This window comes from Mya arenaria, chromosome 1 (assembly GCF_026914265.1).
Source record: "Mya arenaria isolate MELC-2E11 chromosome 1, ASM2691426v1".
In the NCBI taxonomy this organism is placed as follows: Eukaryota; Metazoa; Mollusca; class Bivalvia; order Myida; family Myidae; genus Mya; species Mya arenaria.
The window spans coordinates 13,768,780-13,782,647 of NC_069122.1; positions in this window are offsets into that span (position 1 = coordinate 13,768,780).

The following is a 13,868-nucleotide window of genomic DNA, read 5'->3' on the forward strand; positions in this document are numbered from 1 at the left end:
ATGTACTGCCATTGGTTAACAAGGGCGTTTAGAGCATGTGAGTTACTGCTTACACTCACCAATACTGTCGATGTTCTGCCATTGGGTAACAAGGGGGTTAAGTGCATGTTAGTTACTGCTCACACTCACCAATACTGTCGATGTTCTGCCATTGGTTAACAATGGCGTTTAGAGCATGTTATTTCCTGCTTACACTCACCAATTATATCGATGTTCTGCCATTGGTTAACAAGGGCGTTTAGAGCATGTTATTTCCTGCTTACACTCTCCAATAATGTCGATGTTTTGCCACTGGTTAACGAAAAGAACTACGTTGGCGTATTTAAACCAGGACAGGTACTCTAACCAGATGAGAGATAACGGGACGGAACTGAAAGCAATAAAAAACTATACATCATAGGAATAATACACTTTTTCGAGGGCGTGAACAACAGCGGACGCCCCCGAACAACATCTATGCCAAAGTATAAAGCACGAGATCACATGTCACGCACGATGAAAACACTGCATATTACATGACTATTACTGCTTTAAATAAAGAAGGAAATATATTGTTGTAGTGAAACTTAAACGTCTTAACAGATTCCGTGTACGATTAGAATTTTATGACACCATCACTTCAGTTTAACACCGGTAATGAAACGAATGCGGGGCTCTTTTATCAGCATAGACTGCCCTATGTTTCGTTAAAAAAAGGTGTATAAAAAGAAGTTATCTTTGTTTAAAGTCTTCCTTCGAAGTAAATGCTGCCTTCCGTCGTCGTATTTAAAACGTAATTGATCACGTGGTATACACAAACACATAAGTCTAAAGCAACACATGCGTACCAAAGGCATTTGCAGTGTAATTTTCTTAAACAAAATGTTCTTTTTGAAAATGAATGGAATACAATATCTAACTTATAAAAAATGTCAAATCAGAGATTGTTGGTTACAGGAACCTTGTTGTTGGTTGTTGGTAAACGAACATATACCGTCCGATAATTTCAAAATATACCCACTCGGAGTTTAGGAAGAAGCCTCCGAACATCATTAGCGGAATCATAAAAGGCGGGGCAATAGCCAGAAACGTGGTTACATAGTTGGTAGCCGCTGACACAATGTAACCTGTAAAGGAGAGATTACAGTGTAATAAATAGAGAGGGGACAATGATGGAAATCATTCGAGGCGGAGCTATAGCCAGAGCTGTGGTTACAAAGTTGGCAGCCGCTGAAACAATGTAACCTGTAGAGGAGAGATGACATTGTTATAAATAGAGAGGGAGCAATGAGGGGAATCATAAGAGGCAGTGCTATAGCCAGAGCTGTGGTTACAGAGTTGGCCGCCGCTGACACAGCGTGGCCTGTAAAGGAGAAATGACAGTGTAATAAACAGAGAGGGGCAATGAGAGGAATCGTTCAAGCGGAGCTATAGCCAGAGCTTTGACTACAGAGTTAGCTGTGGTTACTAGGTTGGCCGCCGCCGACACAGCGTAGCCTGTAAAGTAGAGATGACAGAATAGAGAGAGAACAATAAGAGGATTCATTACAGCCGGGTTAATTGCTACAGCTGTGGTTACTGGGTTGGTCGCCGCTGACACAATGCAGCCTGTTAAGGGGATAAGACAGTGTTTTAAATAGAGAGGGACCAATGAGAAAAATCATTCGAGGCGACGCTATAGCCATAGCCATGGTTACGGAGTTGGTCGCCGCTGACACAGTGTAGCCTGTAGAGGAGAGATTACAGTGTTATTAATAGCGAGGGACCAATGAGAGCAATAATAAGGGGCGGTGCTACAGCCATAGCCATGGTTACAGAGTTGGTCGCCGCTGTCACAATGTAGCCTGTAGAGGAGAGATTACAGTGTTATTAATAGAGAGGGACCAATGAGAGGAATCATAAGGGGCGGAGCTATAGCCATAGCCATGGTTAAAGGGTATAACACCGCTGACACAATGTAGCATGTAAAGGAGAGATGACACTGTTATAAATAGAGATGGGACAATGAGAGGAATCATACGGGGCGTTGCTATAGCCATAGCCATGGTTACAGAGTTGGTCTCCGCTGACACAGTGCAGCCTGTAGGGGAGAGATTACAGTGTTATAAATAGAGAGGGGACAATGAGGGGATTCATAGGAGGTCGAGCTATAGCCAAAGCTGTGATTACAGAGTTGGCCACCGCTGACACAATGTAGCCTGTAAAGGAGAGATGACAGTGATATATATAGAGAGGGACCAATGAGAGGAATCATAAGGGGCGGAGCTATAGCCAGAGCTGTGGTTACAGAGTTGACCCTCGCTGACACAATGTAGTCTGTAAAGAAGAAATGACAGTGTAATAAATAGAGAGGGACCAATATGAGGAATCTTAACGGGCGGTGCTATAGCCAGAGCTATGGTTACAGAGTTGGCCACCGCTGACACAATGTAGCCTGTAAAGGAGAGATGACAGTGTAATAAATAGAGAGGGACCAATGAGAGGAATCATAAGGGGCGGAGCTATAGCCAGAATTGTCAGTACAGAGTTTGCAGCCGCTGACACAATATAGCCTGTAGAGGAGAGATACCAGTGTTATAGATAGAGAGGGACCAATGAGAGGAATCATAAGGGGCGGAGCTATAGCCATAGCTGTGATTACAGAATTGACCGCCGCTGGCACAATGTAGCCTGTAAAGGAGAGATGACAGTGTTATAAATAGAGAGGGACCAATGAGAGGATTTATAAAGGGCGGATCTATAGGCAGAGCTGTGGTTGCAGAGTTGGCCGCCGGTGACATAATGTAGCCTGTAAAGGAGAAATTCAATGTTATAAATAGAGAGGGACCAATGAGAGGATTTATAAGGGGCGGATCTATAGCCAGAGCTGTGTTTTCAGAGTTGGCCGCCGGTGACATAATGTAGCCTGTATAGGAGAGATTACAGTGATATAAATAGAGAGGGACCAATGAGAGGAATCATAAGGGGCGGAGCTATAGCCAGAGCTGTGGTTACAGAGTTGACCCTCGCTGACACAATGTAGCATGTAAAGGAGAGATTACAGTGTAATAAATTGAGAGGGACCAATGAGAGGAATCATAAGGGGCGGAGCTATAGCCAGAGTTGTGATTACAGAGTTAGCCGCCGCAAAGATATTTCAGTCAACCGCTAACAAGCAAGTGGTACGACAAGACTACTGTAAAAAGGAGCGCATCTTAGTAAAAAGCAAACGTTAGTCTGTAGTTTTTTTATGAACAGTGCGTGTAACTTGAACAGTCTGTGAGTTATTGCCATAATGTTTGGTTTGCCATGGGGGGTTATGTGTAAAAAGAGCCTAATTCAATAATAATCAAAGTCATAAGTTTGTGCCTTGCTAGAAATGTTTAATATTATCAATGGTAGGATGAGTGATAAGTTTCGTTTCAATAGTTTTAACGGTATTTGAGCTATAGTCAAGTTGTTTGCACGACGACGACGAAAACACCAGGGAAATCATAAATCCTCGATGTTCTTCATCAAAATTAGAAGCGCTAATTACAAAAAATCAAACAAAGGAAACACAATATCATGGATTATAAATCCTAAGCACCATAGTTATGTGTTCAATAGATGTAAATATTTTTCAAAGTTCATGTTTGTTATTATTTCGAAAATCTTCAATAACACAAAAATTACTCACCAAAAGACACGCCAATGTTGGCGACCAAGAGGAGAACACCCGTACACACACAGAACGCCTCGAAGGACGAATATAGACCTTGAATAGAAATCATGAAATTATTTTTAAAGCTGCACTCTCACAGATTGAACGTTTTGACTCTTTTTTTTTGGTCTTAGATCAAACCCATTTTTTTGCAATAATAACCAGTGATATAAGACTGCTGACAAAATATCAGATCGCAGGTCTTAATATTTATATAAAACATGATGTTTTACGCATTTTTCTTAAAGCGTTAATAGCGCTTTTAGCCATAAGATATATTAAAACATATAAAAAATATTTCGAACAGTAATATTAAAAATAGTGATCGGATCTTATTGTCAGCAGTCTGATAGCTTTTGTTTTATAAATATTTAAGATAAAGTGGCTCATTCTAAAACCAAAAATAAAAACGGTGTCAAAACGGTAAACCGGTGATAGTGCAGCTTTAAAATGATATTCATGTAGTTAGCTTTGATATCTCAAACTTGACAAAGTTTTGTCCCTGGGCTGGTATTCAATTTTGGTCTTAATTGGATCTAAGAACGATGTAGCTAATCGGATTACTTGTTATTAATAACTGACCAATATAGTGAATGAAGTCAATGATGAATGACCCTAAGATTACCTTTAGTTGCATATTGAATACAACCCCAAGAATCGAGATTAAGTTTTGAAAAACAACATGGTTACAGCAGCCAATTGTAAATAACTGGATAAGTTATCCACAGTTATCTTCTGGATACTTTGCAACTAAAACAATTTGATTGATTTTATATGAAAAATGGCTCTTGTTCAGAATCCTTTAGATAAACAAGAATGCTTGGGTAGATTATTTTTCAATAGCCAAAAGTGTTGACTATGTATATTTTATTATATACCCATCATAAATCCACGCGAAATACATATCGCTAAATACGCTAGTCCGTATTCCACTCCAGTACAATACGGCCGTATTCCACTCTTGTGACGTCACGTCATAACAAGTATCGTTGCGCGATGTTAAAATGACGTCATAAAACAAAATAGTGCGTCGTTAAAATGACATTTATTGTGAAAAAATGTGGCTTGAAAGTTATCTAACCAGTAATGTATATAATAAAAGGGTTATTATTACTTGCGTTTTGATCCGTATGAGTCGTATTCGACTCTCGTGGATTTTTGCAGATTTTGATTTCAATCGGCTTGTGCCTCGTGAAATCCGAATCTGCAAAAATCCACTCGAGTCAAATACAACCTCACGGATCAAAACTCAGTACTAATAACCTTATTGTATCTGTTCAAATCGTATATGTAATACACAGGGAACAATTGTTAAACATGTAATGACACTACAGTCGAACCACGTTGGCTCGAACTCAGGGACCTGCGAAATTATCTCGAGCCTCGGGAAATTCGAGCAGAGCTGGAATGCTTACCTTTAGTAGAAATAATTCGGTTCTTAGCATTCACCTCGAGCCAACGATGAAATCGCGCTATGCGATTTCGAGTCAAGGGGGTTCGGCTGTATTATATAAATGACTCTCGTTGGTACGATGTAACGCAAGAGTGTAGTATTGTGTTGTGAGTGAAACAGGCATTCGGATTTTCTCGGTCATTTTCGATCGAAAACAACCTCGGATTTATGTCGGTACATAAATAGAAGTTTTAATTCATTGTTGTGTTTTAACGTGTATTTTGTTTGTCTAATATTCAATTAATTGCCAGTGAATTGTATAAGTGTTAAATAATTAAGATTCCCAAGCGTTAACGTTTAACTGCTAACTTTAAATTACTACGCGATCTACTTGCAGCGTACCTTAATGTGAAGGTATCTGTATATATAAACCGTCCATATACATACAAGGGTGTTTTCGCTGTGAAATGGCCAAGGTGTTCCGAATGAGATAATTCGGAGCACCCGAAGGAAACCCACTTGTGACACTTGGTGACTACAAACTAACCTCACATGCGCCCAGGCAGGGAATCGAACCCTGGGAGCCTTGGTGGGAAACGAATGCCCTAACCGGACGACCCACAACATAGAAACTCAACGTGTCTTACCAACCATCCAGTACGTTATAGCACAAAATATCATCGGTATAAAGATGAACGACGGCAACTGAAAACAGACAACAACAAAATTAGTTGAGCAATATAATGAGCTGGTGTAGTCGCACATGCGCCCAGGCCGGAAATCGAGCCCGGGTCGCCTTGTTGGAAAGCGAGTGCGCTAACCACTGCGTTAACCAGACGACCCACAACATAGAAACTCAACGTGTCTTATCAACCATCCAGTACGTTATAGCACAAAATATCATCGGTATAAAGATGAACGACGGTAACTGAAAACAGACAACAACAAAAATAATTGAGCAATACAATGAACTGGGGTAGTTTAACAAAAGAAACATTCGATATAACCGAAATATTACATCAATACATTCGAAAAAGGTTCGACATACAAGGAGCATCGAGATAACCGAGTATGTCAAAGTGAGTTTTTACTGTAAGTTAATTGACATTGACCAGTCGCCACTTGTCCACTTAAGAACCCGTTGACCAATAATAGTGTCAGTCTTATACCAAGAATATACATACATACACAGAAATAAATAATAAACAAATAAGAGTAAAAAAGTGTATAAAGAGTTAAATAATTCATGTTTTTCAATCCATTTAAAATACATGTTCACAATTATTATATCCAAAATTAGAAGCAGCATGGCGAAATCATATAAAGGTGCTATCATATGCAACATAAAAACATACTCTCATTCTTATTCTAAGAAATTGTAAAATGTAAACAAAATAAGATAGGACGTTTTGATCATTTCTTAAAAACAAACTAAAGTACTGCAGGACCCTCAGATCTGAAATCCGGATTTGTATTCAAAATGCAATTTCAATCAATTTTATGGTCATACATCATTGACTTATTTCACTGTATAGGTCCGTTGTTTATATCGAACAATCCGATTAGCTACATGGTTCTAAGATCCAATTAAGACCAATATTATATATCGCCCCTGATAGACAGTTGAGACCATTTCTTATTAAAGTTGCACTCTTATATACTTACCGTATTCACCCCTTTTTGTCTTGTCTTTTGTCTTGCGTAAATATCTGCAAACCAATGATAAAGGATTGCTGACAAAAGATCAGAGCGCAGATTTGCATATTTTTGTTCAAAGTTTTATTTTTATGGCTTAACCATGAATTGTTTAACTTAAATATAAAAATCTGCGATCTATTTTTCGTCAGCAGTCTTATATCAATGTGTTTTCCATGGAGTTGCGCTTAAATTGGCTTGTTCCAAGACAAAAATAAAAAAAGTTGTCAAAACGGTCACTCTGTGAGAGTGTAGCTTTAAGATCAATATACAGATGTTGTGTACTATGCACGGGTGGGTGGAGTGTTCTTAACAATGATTCGGGGGGGGGGTAGACGGCTGAAACTAAGCCTTTTAATCTATGTTTACGATGAACAATGGATAATACATTATTTGATATTGTGTACTATATGTGGATGGTGGGGGGGGGGGCACTAATAGAAGGTTTGATGTAGGCATTTAATTAACTGAAATCTGAACTATGCACAAGAGACATATTCCGCCTGAATGAGAAGAGCATCGGACAGAGATGGTGGAAGGGGAAAAGGAAGGGAAATGAGGCAGGCGTTGATGTCTGAGTGCATCCTTTGAACACCGCAATGATACAAACAAAACAATATTATGTTAAAAACCCTGAATGGTTAATGCAGGAGCTTAACCTTAAGTATTGTTCAATAAAGTAACTCTTATTTCAAGTTTAATTTTATTTGTTTATTTATACAGTGACAGTCTGTGTGTATTATTTTATGTATATGTATTATTACTTCTACATTTTGATAATACTGTTCAGGGGTATTATCCACATTCTGTGATAACCCTATTGTTTAAATAATGAAAGCACTAATAATAATAATAAAACATGTAAGATCATGTTATATGACTGTAGGTTGGCAGTAGATTTTCTCTGCATTTTTTTTCTGAAGACAAACCAATACAAAATCTCGTGTTTAGCTATCATGTTCTGTTGCCATTGAGCATGAAAATCCAGCTGTGTGAGAATAGGGACGAAATAGGATCTCGGCATCATGCTGGCTAAATGTCGTATATTAAAAAATGCTGACATCGGCCCGATGTCGTGCCGTGTTGCACATCAGACATCGGCCTGATTTAAATGCCGATGTCGGGCCGATGAAGTGTTTCATATTGACCCAACATCGGACCGATATAAAATGTTTGCTAAGGAACTACTTTTTTACTACGCGCAAAAGAGTTCCAGTAAAGAAGTACAATTTTACTATATTTGTTCTTATACATAGAATCACTATGATTAAATGTGATAAGCCAATCTAAGGTTAAAAACAAATCGGCTCTGGCTGGCCTGTCTGACATTAACGAACAAATCGGCTCTGGTCGGCCTGTCTGACATTTACGAACAACTCGGCTCTGGTTAATCTGTCTGACATTTACGAAAAACGAAACAATTATATTGTACCGAAACTGTTCTTATAACTTAACTGCGGTGGGGAGATGGTGTGAGCGTATTTGAAATGATACTGACAAAATGGAGATTAGTGGTCAGCATTATATTTTGTCCAATGTGAAGGCAGTTTTTCTAACTTTCCCCACCGATCACCACTGTTGCATAAGTAATGATTTTTTAAAGGTACGTACTTACAATGTTTAAAGTGGTCTACATTATATTGTGAAAACCACACACTAACTGGATCATCCATTCTTTATATCTACCACTTGACTAAAAGCAATAACAACTGACTTCAGTGCCTCGATTTAATTAAACTTTTGCAGACTCGTGTTATCTTTCAAAATGTTTTTTGCTTGCTAGGAATGTTCCAACGTGTGACGTCTCTTTCGTTTAAAATTTTACTTAGGTAATCATATTGGAGAATCGCTGTGTAAATATATGTCCTGTTTTGAATTTCTTTGTGTGTTTCCAGTTTAAGAACAATGATTCTTTTCATTATGAAACTGTATGATCACACAGTCTTAAACCAAAGATTTGCTAAGACAGACTGTATGTGATGTTCATAAATTCAAACAATAACTGAATCGTATATTCGAAAAAATTTGCATTTGGTATTCTGAATTGTATTCCTTCGTCTGCAGATAGAGTCGAGATCCCTAATCATTGAACTGATTGGGGTTTACCTATTAGTTTATTATACTTTGTTTTATTATTAAGTTTCCATCAAGTAAATGCATATTGTTGGGACAAAAGTGAGGTTGTGCACACAAACTGGTTTAACCCCCAGTAAATTTACAAGTTACTGACCGTTCCAAGACGGTACCTAACAATCCTTGATAAACACACCTAGTGTTTTATATAGTATATGTGTACTGTGCTGTTTGTGGAGTTTTGTCTTGTTCTTCCATGTTTCTGGTATGTGATTGTTGTGTTCTATGTCTTTGGCGTTTACCCGTCGACATTAAACGGGGTTTATGTTTAAACTTTCCGCTACTGTGCTTGTTTTTATGTTGTACATATAAATACTAATAGTCCATATATTTTCATATAAATTCCATAACCTTTTTATATTAATCATACGCTTTTAATAAATACAAATGGTAATATTTCTTTGAAAAGTGGATGTACAAAATCAAGCGGTACTCGTAAGATATACTGCATATTGAGTTATTAATAATTATAGTCAACATGGTTAAAGGAACAACGTTGTGGTAAATCCCCAATGTTGCAAAGGCATGTGTGTAAGCAGAATTCAGTCAATTAAAATAGATCTGCATTTTAAACACAAAACTTGTGTCGAATAAAACAAATGGATTTCTATTTCAAATTGAAAAGGATTTTCACCCGAGCAGAATCTATCTACCCAACGCTCAAAATTACGCGCTCTGTTACTTAGAATGAACGAAGTTACGAAGAGTTTACATTCTGGAAATGAACCGTTCAAACAACTAACATTAAAGCTGCACTCTCACAGATATACCATTTTTACAATTTTTCTTTTTATTTTTTTGTCTTGGAAAGAGCAAATTCTTGCGTAAATATCTGCAACCCAATGATATAAGATTGCTGACAAAAAATCAGATTGTATATTTTCATATTTCCGTTCGAAAATTGATGTTTTATGGCTAACGGTTTAAGAAAAATGCATAAAACATTATTTTTTTAACTCAATATAAAAATCTGCGATCTAACTTTTTGTCAGGAGTTTTAAATAATTGGTTTCCATGGATTTCCGCAAAATTTTTCTCGTTCCAAGACAAAAATTGAAAAAGTTGTCAAAACGTTTATTCTGTGAGAGTTCAGCTTTAAAACATAATTTACGTTTTTGAACATCAGCATTACTATAAGCAGTTATTTTGGGTACGTAACGAAAGGATTGGGAATATACCACTTGCAAAGTGATGCAATCACTGGAGATGATGTTGTTGGTGATGATGATGATGATGATGATGATGATGATGATGATGATGATGATGATGATGACAACGACGACAACGACGACGACGATGATGGTGGTGGTGGTGATGGTTGTGATGATGATCATGATGATGATGATGATGATGATGATGATGATGATGATGATGATGATGATGATGATGATGATGATGATGATGACGACGACGACGACGACGATGACGATGATGATGATGATGATGATGATGATGATGATGACGATGATGATGATGATATGATGATGATGATGATGATGATGATGATGATGATGATGATGATGTTGGTGGTGATGATGATGGTGGTGGTGGTGGTGGTGGTGGCGACGACGACGACGACGACGATGATGATGATGATGGTGGTGGTGATGATGATGATGATGATGATGTAAGGATACATCACATCAAAAACCATATTAAAGTGAGAACATAATGCAATTTTCAATATCCAAAATATTAGTGGGAAGAAACTACGATTAACCATAATACCAAAGTTATAATTTAGAACTTGTCCAGCAAAAACACAACTAATAATATAAGAACTGGGAAGGAGGGAGGGAGAAAACAAACATCCAAAACGGATTAAAACTAAAGAAAAGTGTGAAAGGCGGACAACTGAAGCTACAATGAGAAAGAGTTCCCTCCCTTAATAATTACTAAATTTCAATAAAATTTGTAACATTACATTATGCTCTTAAATAAAACACTAGAATACTTCATTTGGAGATTCTATTCTTCAGATCAAATTGGACATGAACATCTTGACTGGGTCTTCATCGAGACAAAAAAAAACTAAAGGTTTCCGATTTGGAGTACCAACAAGTTTTTTGGGGAAGATATTGGTGGTATAGTGTAATTTCATTTAAATGTAGTTGAATCAATGTTTTGACAGCGGAGTGAAAATTTAAGATATAGCATCAAGATATATCTGACTGTGCTCGTAAAGCGTGTTCCTTCTTACTTAAGCTGATACAATCACTTTTCTATGTTCACTATAAAACAATGTTCCATTGATCTGGAACATTTTATTTCTCGTCATTGTACTGACTTGCAATGTAAGTTGTCATTGGCTGACGCATATTCAATGATGCACGACATGAAATGAATTGATTGGCAGCAGGTGGGTTAATGTACCTTCAGGCAATTGTTTAGAGCAATTCAGTAATCAATGCATGTTTGGGACGATGTCAACCATTTCAAAAACATTTAATGATCAGCTGATCAATTCGGTCAAAGATAGCAAAATGTTTCGCATGGTGGTGGCAAGTCAACTTTCATATGAAAGTAACTCAGGAATATTGGAAAAGTGGGCCACACGCAGCACTTTTGAATACACAGCGCTTCTGTAGAATGTATCTTTCCGGTGATTCCAAACATATAACTCCAGAATTGCCTTCGACAAATTCCTTCGTATAGTTTCCTTCTTAGGGATCTAGATTGGAATGGGGTGATTTTTATTTATGGCAAAGGATCTAGTTGGAATGTTCACATGGGTAAAATGTGATAAACCTGCAGTTTACAAAACAATCCCCTGAAGGGCTAAAAACAGAAAAAAACAGTAGTACCGCTTTCAATATTACATAAGAATGAACAGAAGAGTGCAGAAATAGTTGATGTCTTAGACTCCTGCCAAGAACTATGTAAAACAATTGATGAAAGTGCTGAAAATATTTTACCAAAAGTTCACATTGAAGGAGATAAACAAACCCGTATGCGATGTCCTGAAGCCAAGAGACTCCGAGCTGCTGCTGTACCTGCAACAAAGACTCAGTGACCGATAACTTTTAAATTGTTTCACCGTATTACATGACTTTAATCAGCTGTTATTTGACACAGTAGTTTACACTACAGAACAAAAACGTGCATCTCATGAGAACTGATGCAAAGGGAAACGACATTAAAAATCATTATGGCAGATGCTGAGAGTTTGCATCTTCAGTGCTCATAGCATACATTATTTAAGCAGCTTGCGAAAACTTCAAACTTCCAGACTCTATTTATTTGCCGGGAAACAGTCCTGATCGTAACCGAAGGAATTAGGTAGTGGCTAGTCAGTCAAATAAATTCCATCATAACCAGCATATATTCAGTCGGTAGGGGTGTCATGACTGTAAATTATGCTATAGTAACAGCTATGGATTTTTTTGAGTGAGGAAGGATAACTTTAATGGAACGGAGTGATATTGTGAAAACACCTAATCGTGATAGATTGCTATTGTTGATTTAACATCTCATGCTTATTTTGAAGAGCCATAACACAAACCCGAAGAATGCGCAGGTGCTTCTCAGCTTTAAAAGCCAACTGCTGGCTCTTGTTAACACTGGAAACACCATAATACCAGCTGACTTACAAATGAAACCTTTAGTGAGGTTGACCAAAGGTCATTTGCGCTATTTCATATTTCATATATGACACACACCTTTCTGAAAAAATATTGTTTCTATGGAATGGACCAAATTGCAACTTTATTTGCTATAGCAACATCATGTATCAAGCACTCTCAGAAACATTAAAGACTTTTCTTTAAAACAGATAAGAAGAATATTTTTAAAGATCTCAGAATAACAACAGATTGTAACAGTAACAGAACAATACAGGACAAAAATTCAATGACAAGAAACATCATGTTCACTATTTACTTTATGGATAGGTCGTTTTTCGGCTACAGACAACAATTAACAGACATTCACAGGCTATGGATATTTTCAAATATTTACACTGCAAACTAACATTGTTTGCAATACAGGGACAACTAATATTACGTTCTTTCCAAAAATATATTACCTGTTCCTTCTCTTAAACTTAAATAATATACTCATACTTGGAAACATGTACTCTTTTTCTATACTTACAGATGGATCTTGGTCAGTAACGTGAATATAACTATAATGGTCTATAACTTGGACCGTTGTTTTGATGAAATATTTTGAGGAATGCTCTTTAATTTGTTAACTGCTATTTAAGAGGGTATTCTTCTAGCAATGCTCCGACGGACAACCTTTATCTTTTTCTTGATTTTTTCATTGTTTTGCATGCATTTGTGGCATATGTTGCCAATATATTAGAGCTACTATATTGTTTCGTGTATTCAAACATTATGCAGATAGTATTGTTTTGAAAGCCGTTAATTCGGGCCAAGGTCTTCTTTGGGGGGCTACTAAGAAATGCGGTAACAGGTCATGCTAGTATAATCAATAACAACTTACATATATTTTCTATCCAAACGAACTGTAGATAATCCTGAAAATATTTTGAAAAAAAAAATGATTTTGCCCCCTTCTTCCAAGTTATTTAAATGAAATCTGCGGCGGAATGCTATTTTGTTAACTGTTATGTCAGGCGGCAGCCTTCTAAAAAGTTCTTCTTCGTTTCATGAATGTGATAGTGAATACGTGGTCAATTACAAGTTTACAACACAGATTCAATATATTTAACTCAGATAAACATACTGTTATCAAAACAACAGGACTCATAATTCAGAGGGTCCAACCAAAACTATTTTTTTCGGAATCTTAATTGAGGGACATGTTCGATGGCGAACAAAATGGCGGATTGTTTGAGTAATTTGGTGTCTTTGAACGATATTTTGACCTAGTCAATAAGTTTATATAACCTATATCGCAATATAAATACGCCTTCCCGGAGGTCAAACGTGACTGTAAGCTTCTCTTGGTTTTTAACCCATGTTTCTAGAGGCCCTAACAAAAAAGGTTTTTGAATACATAAGCTGAACGAGTGTTTGTTTA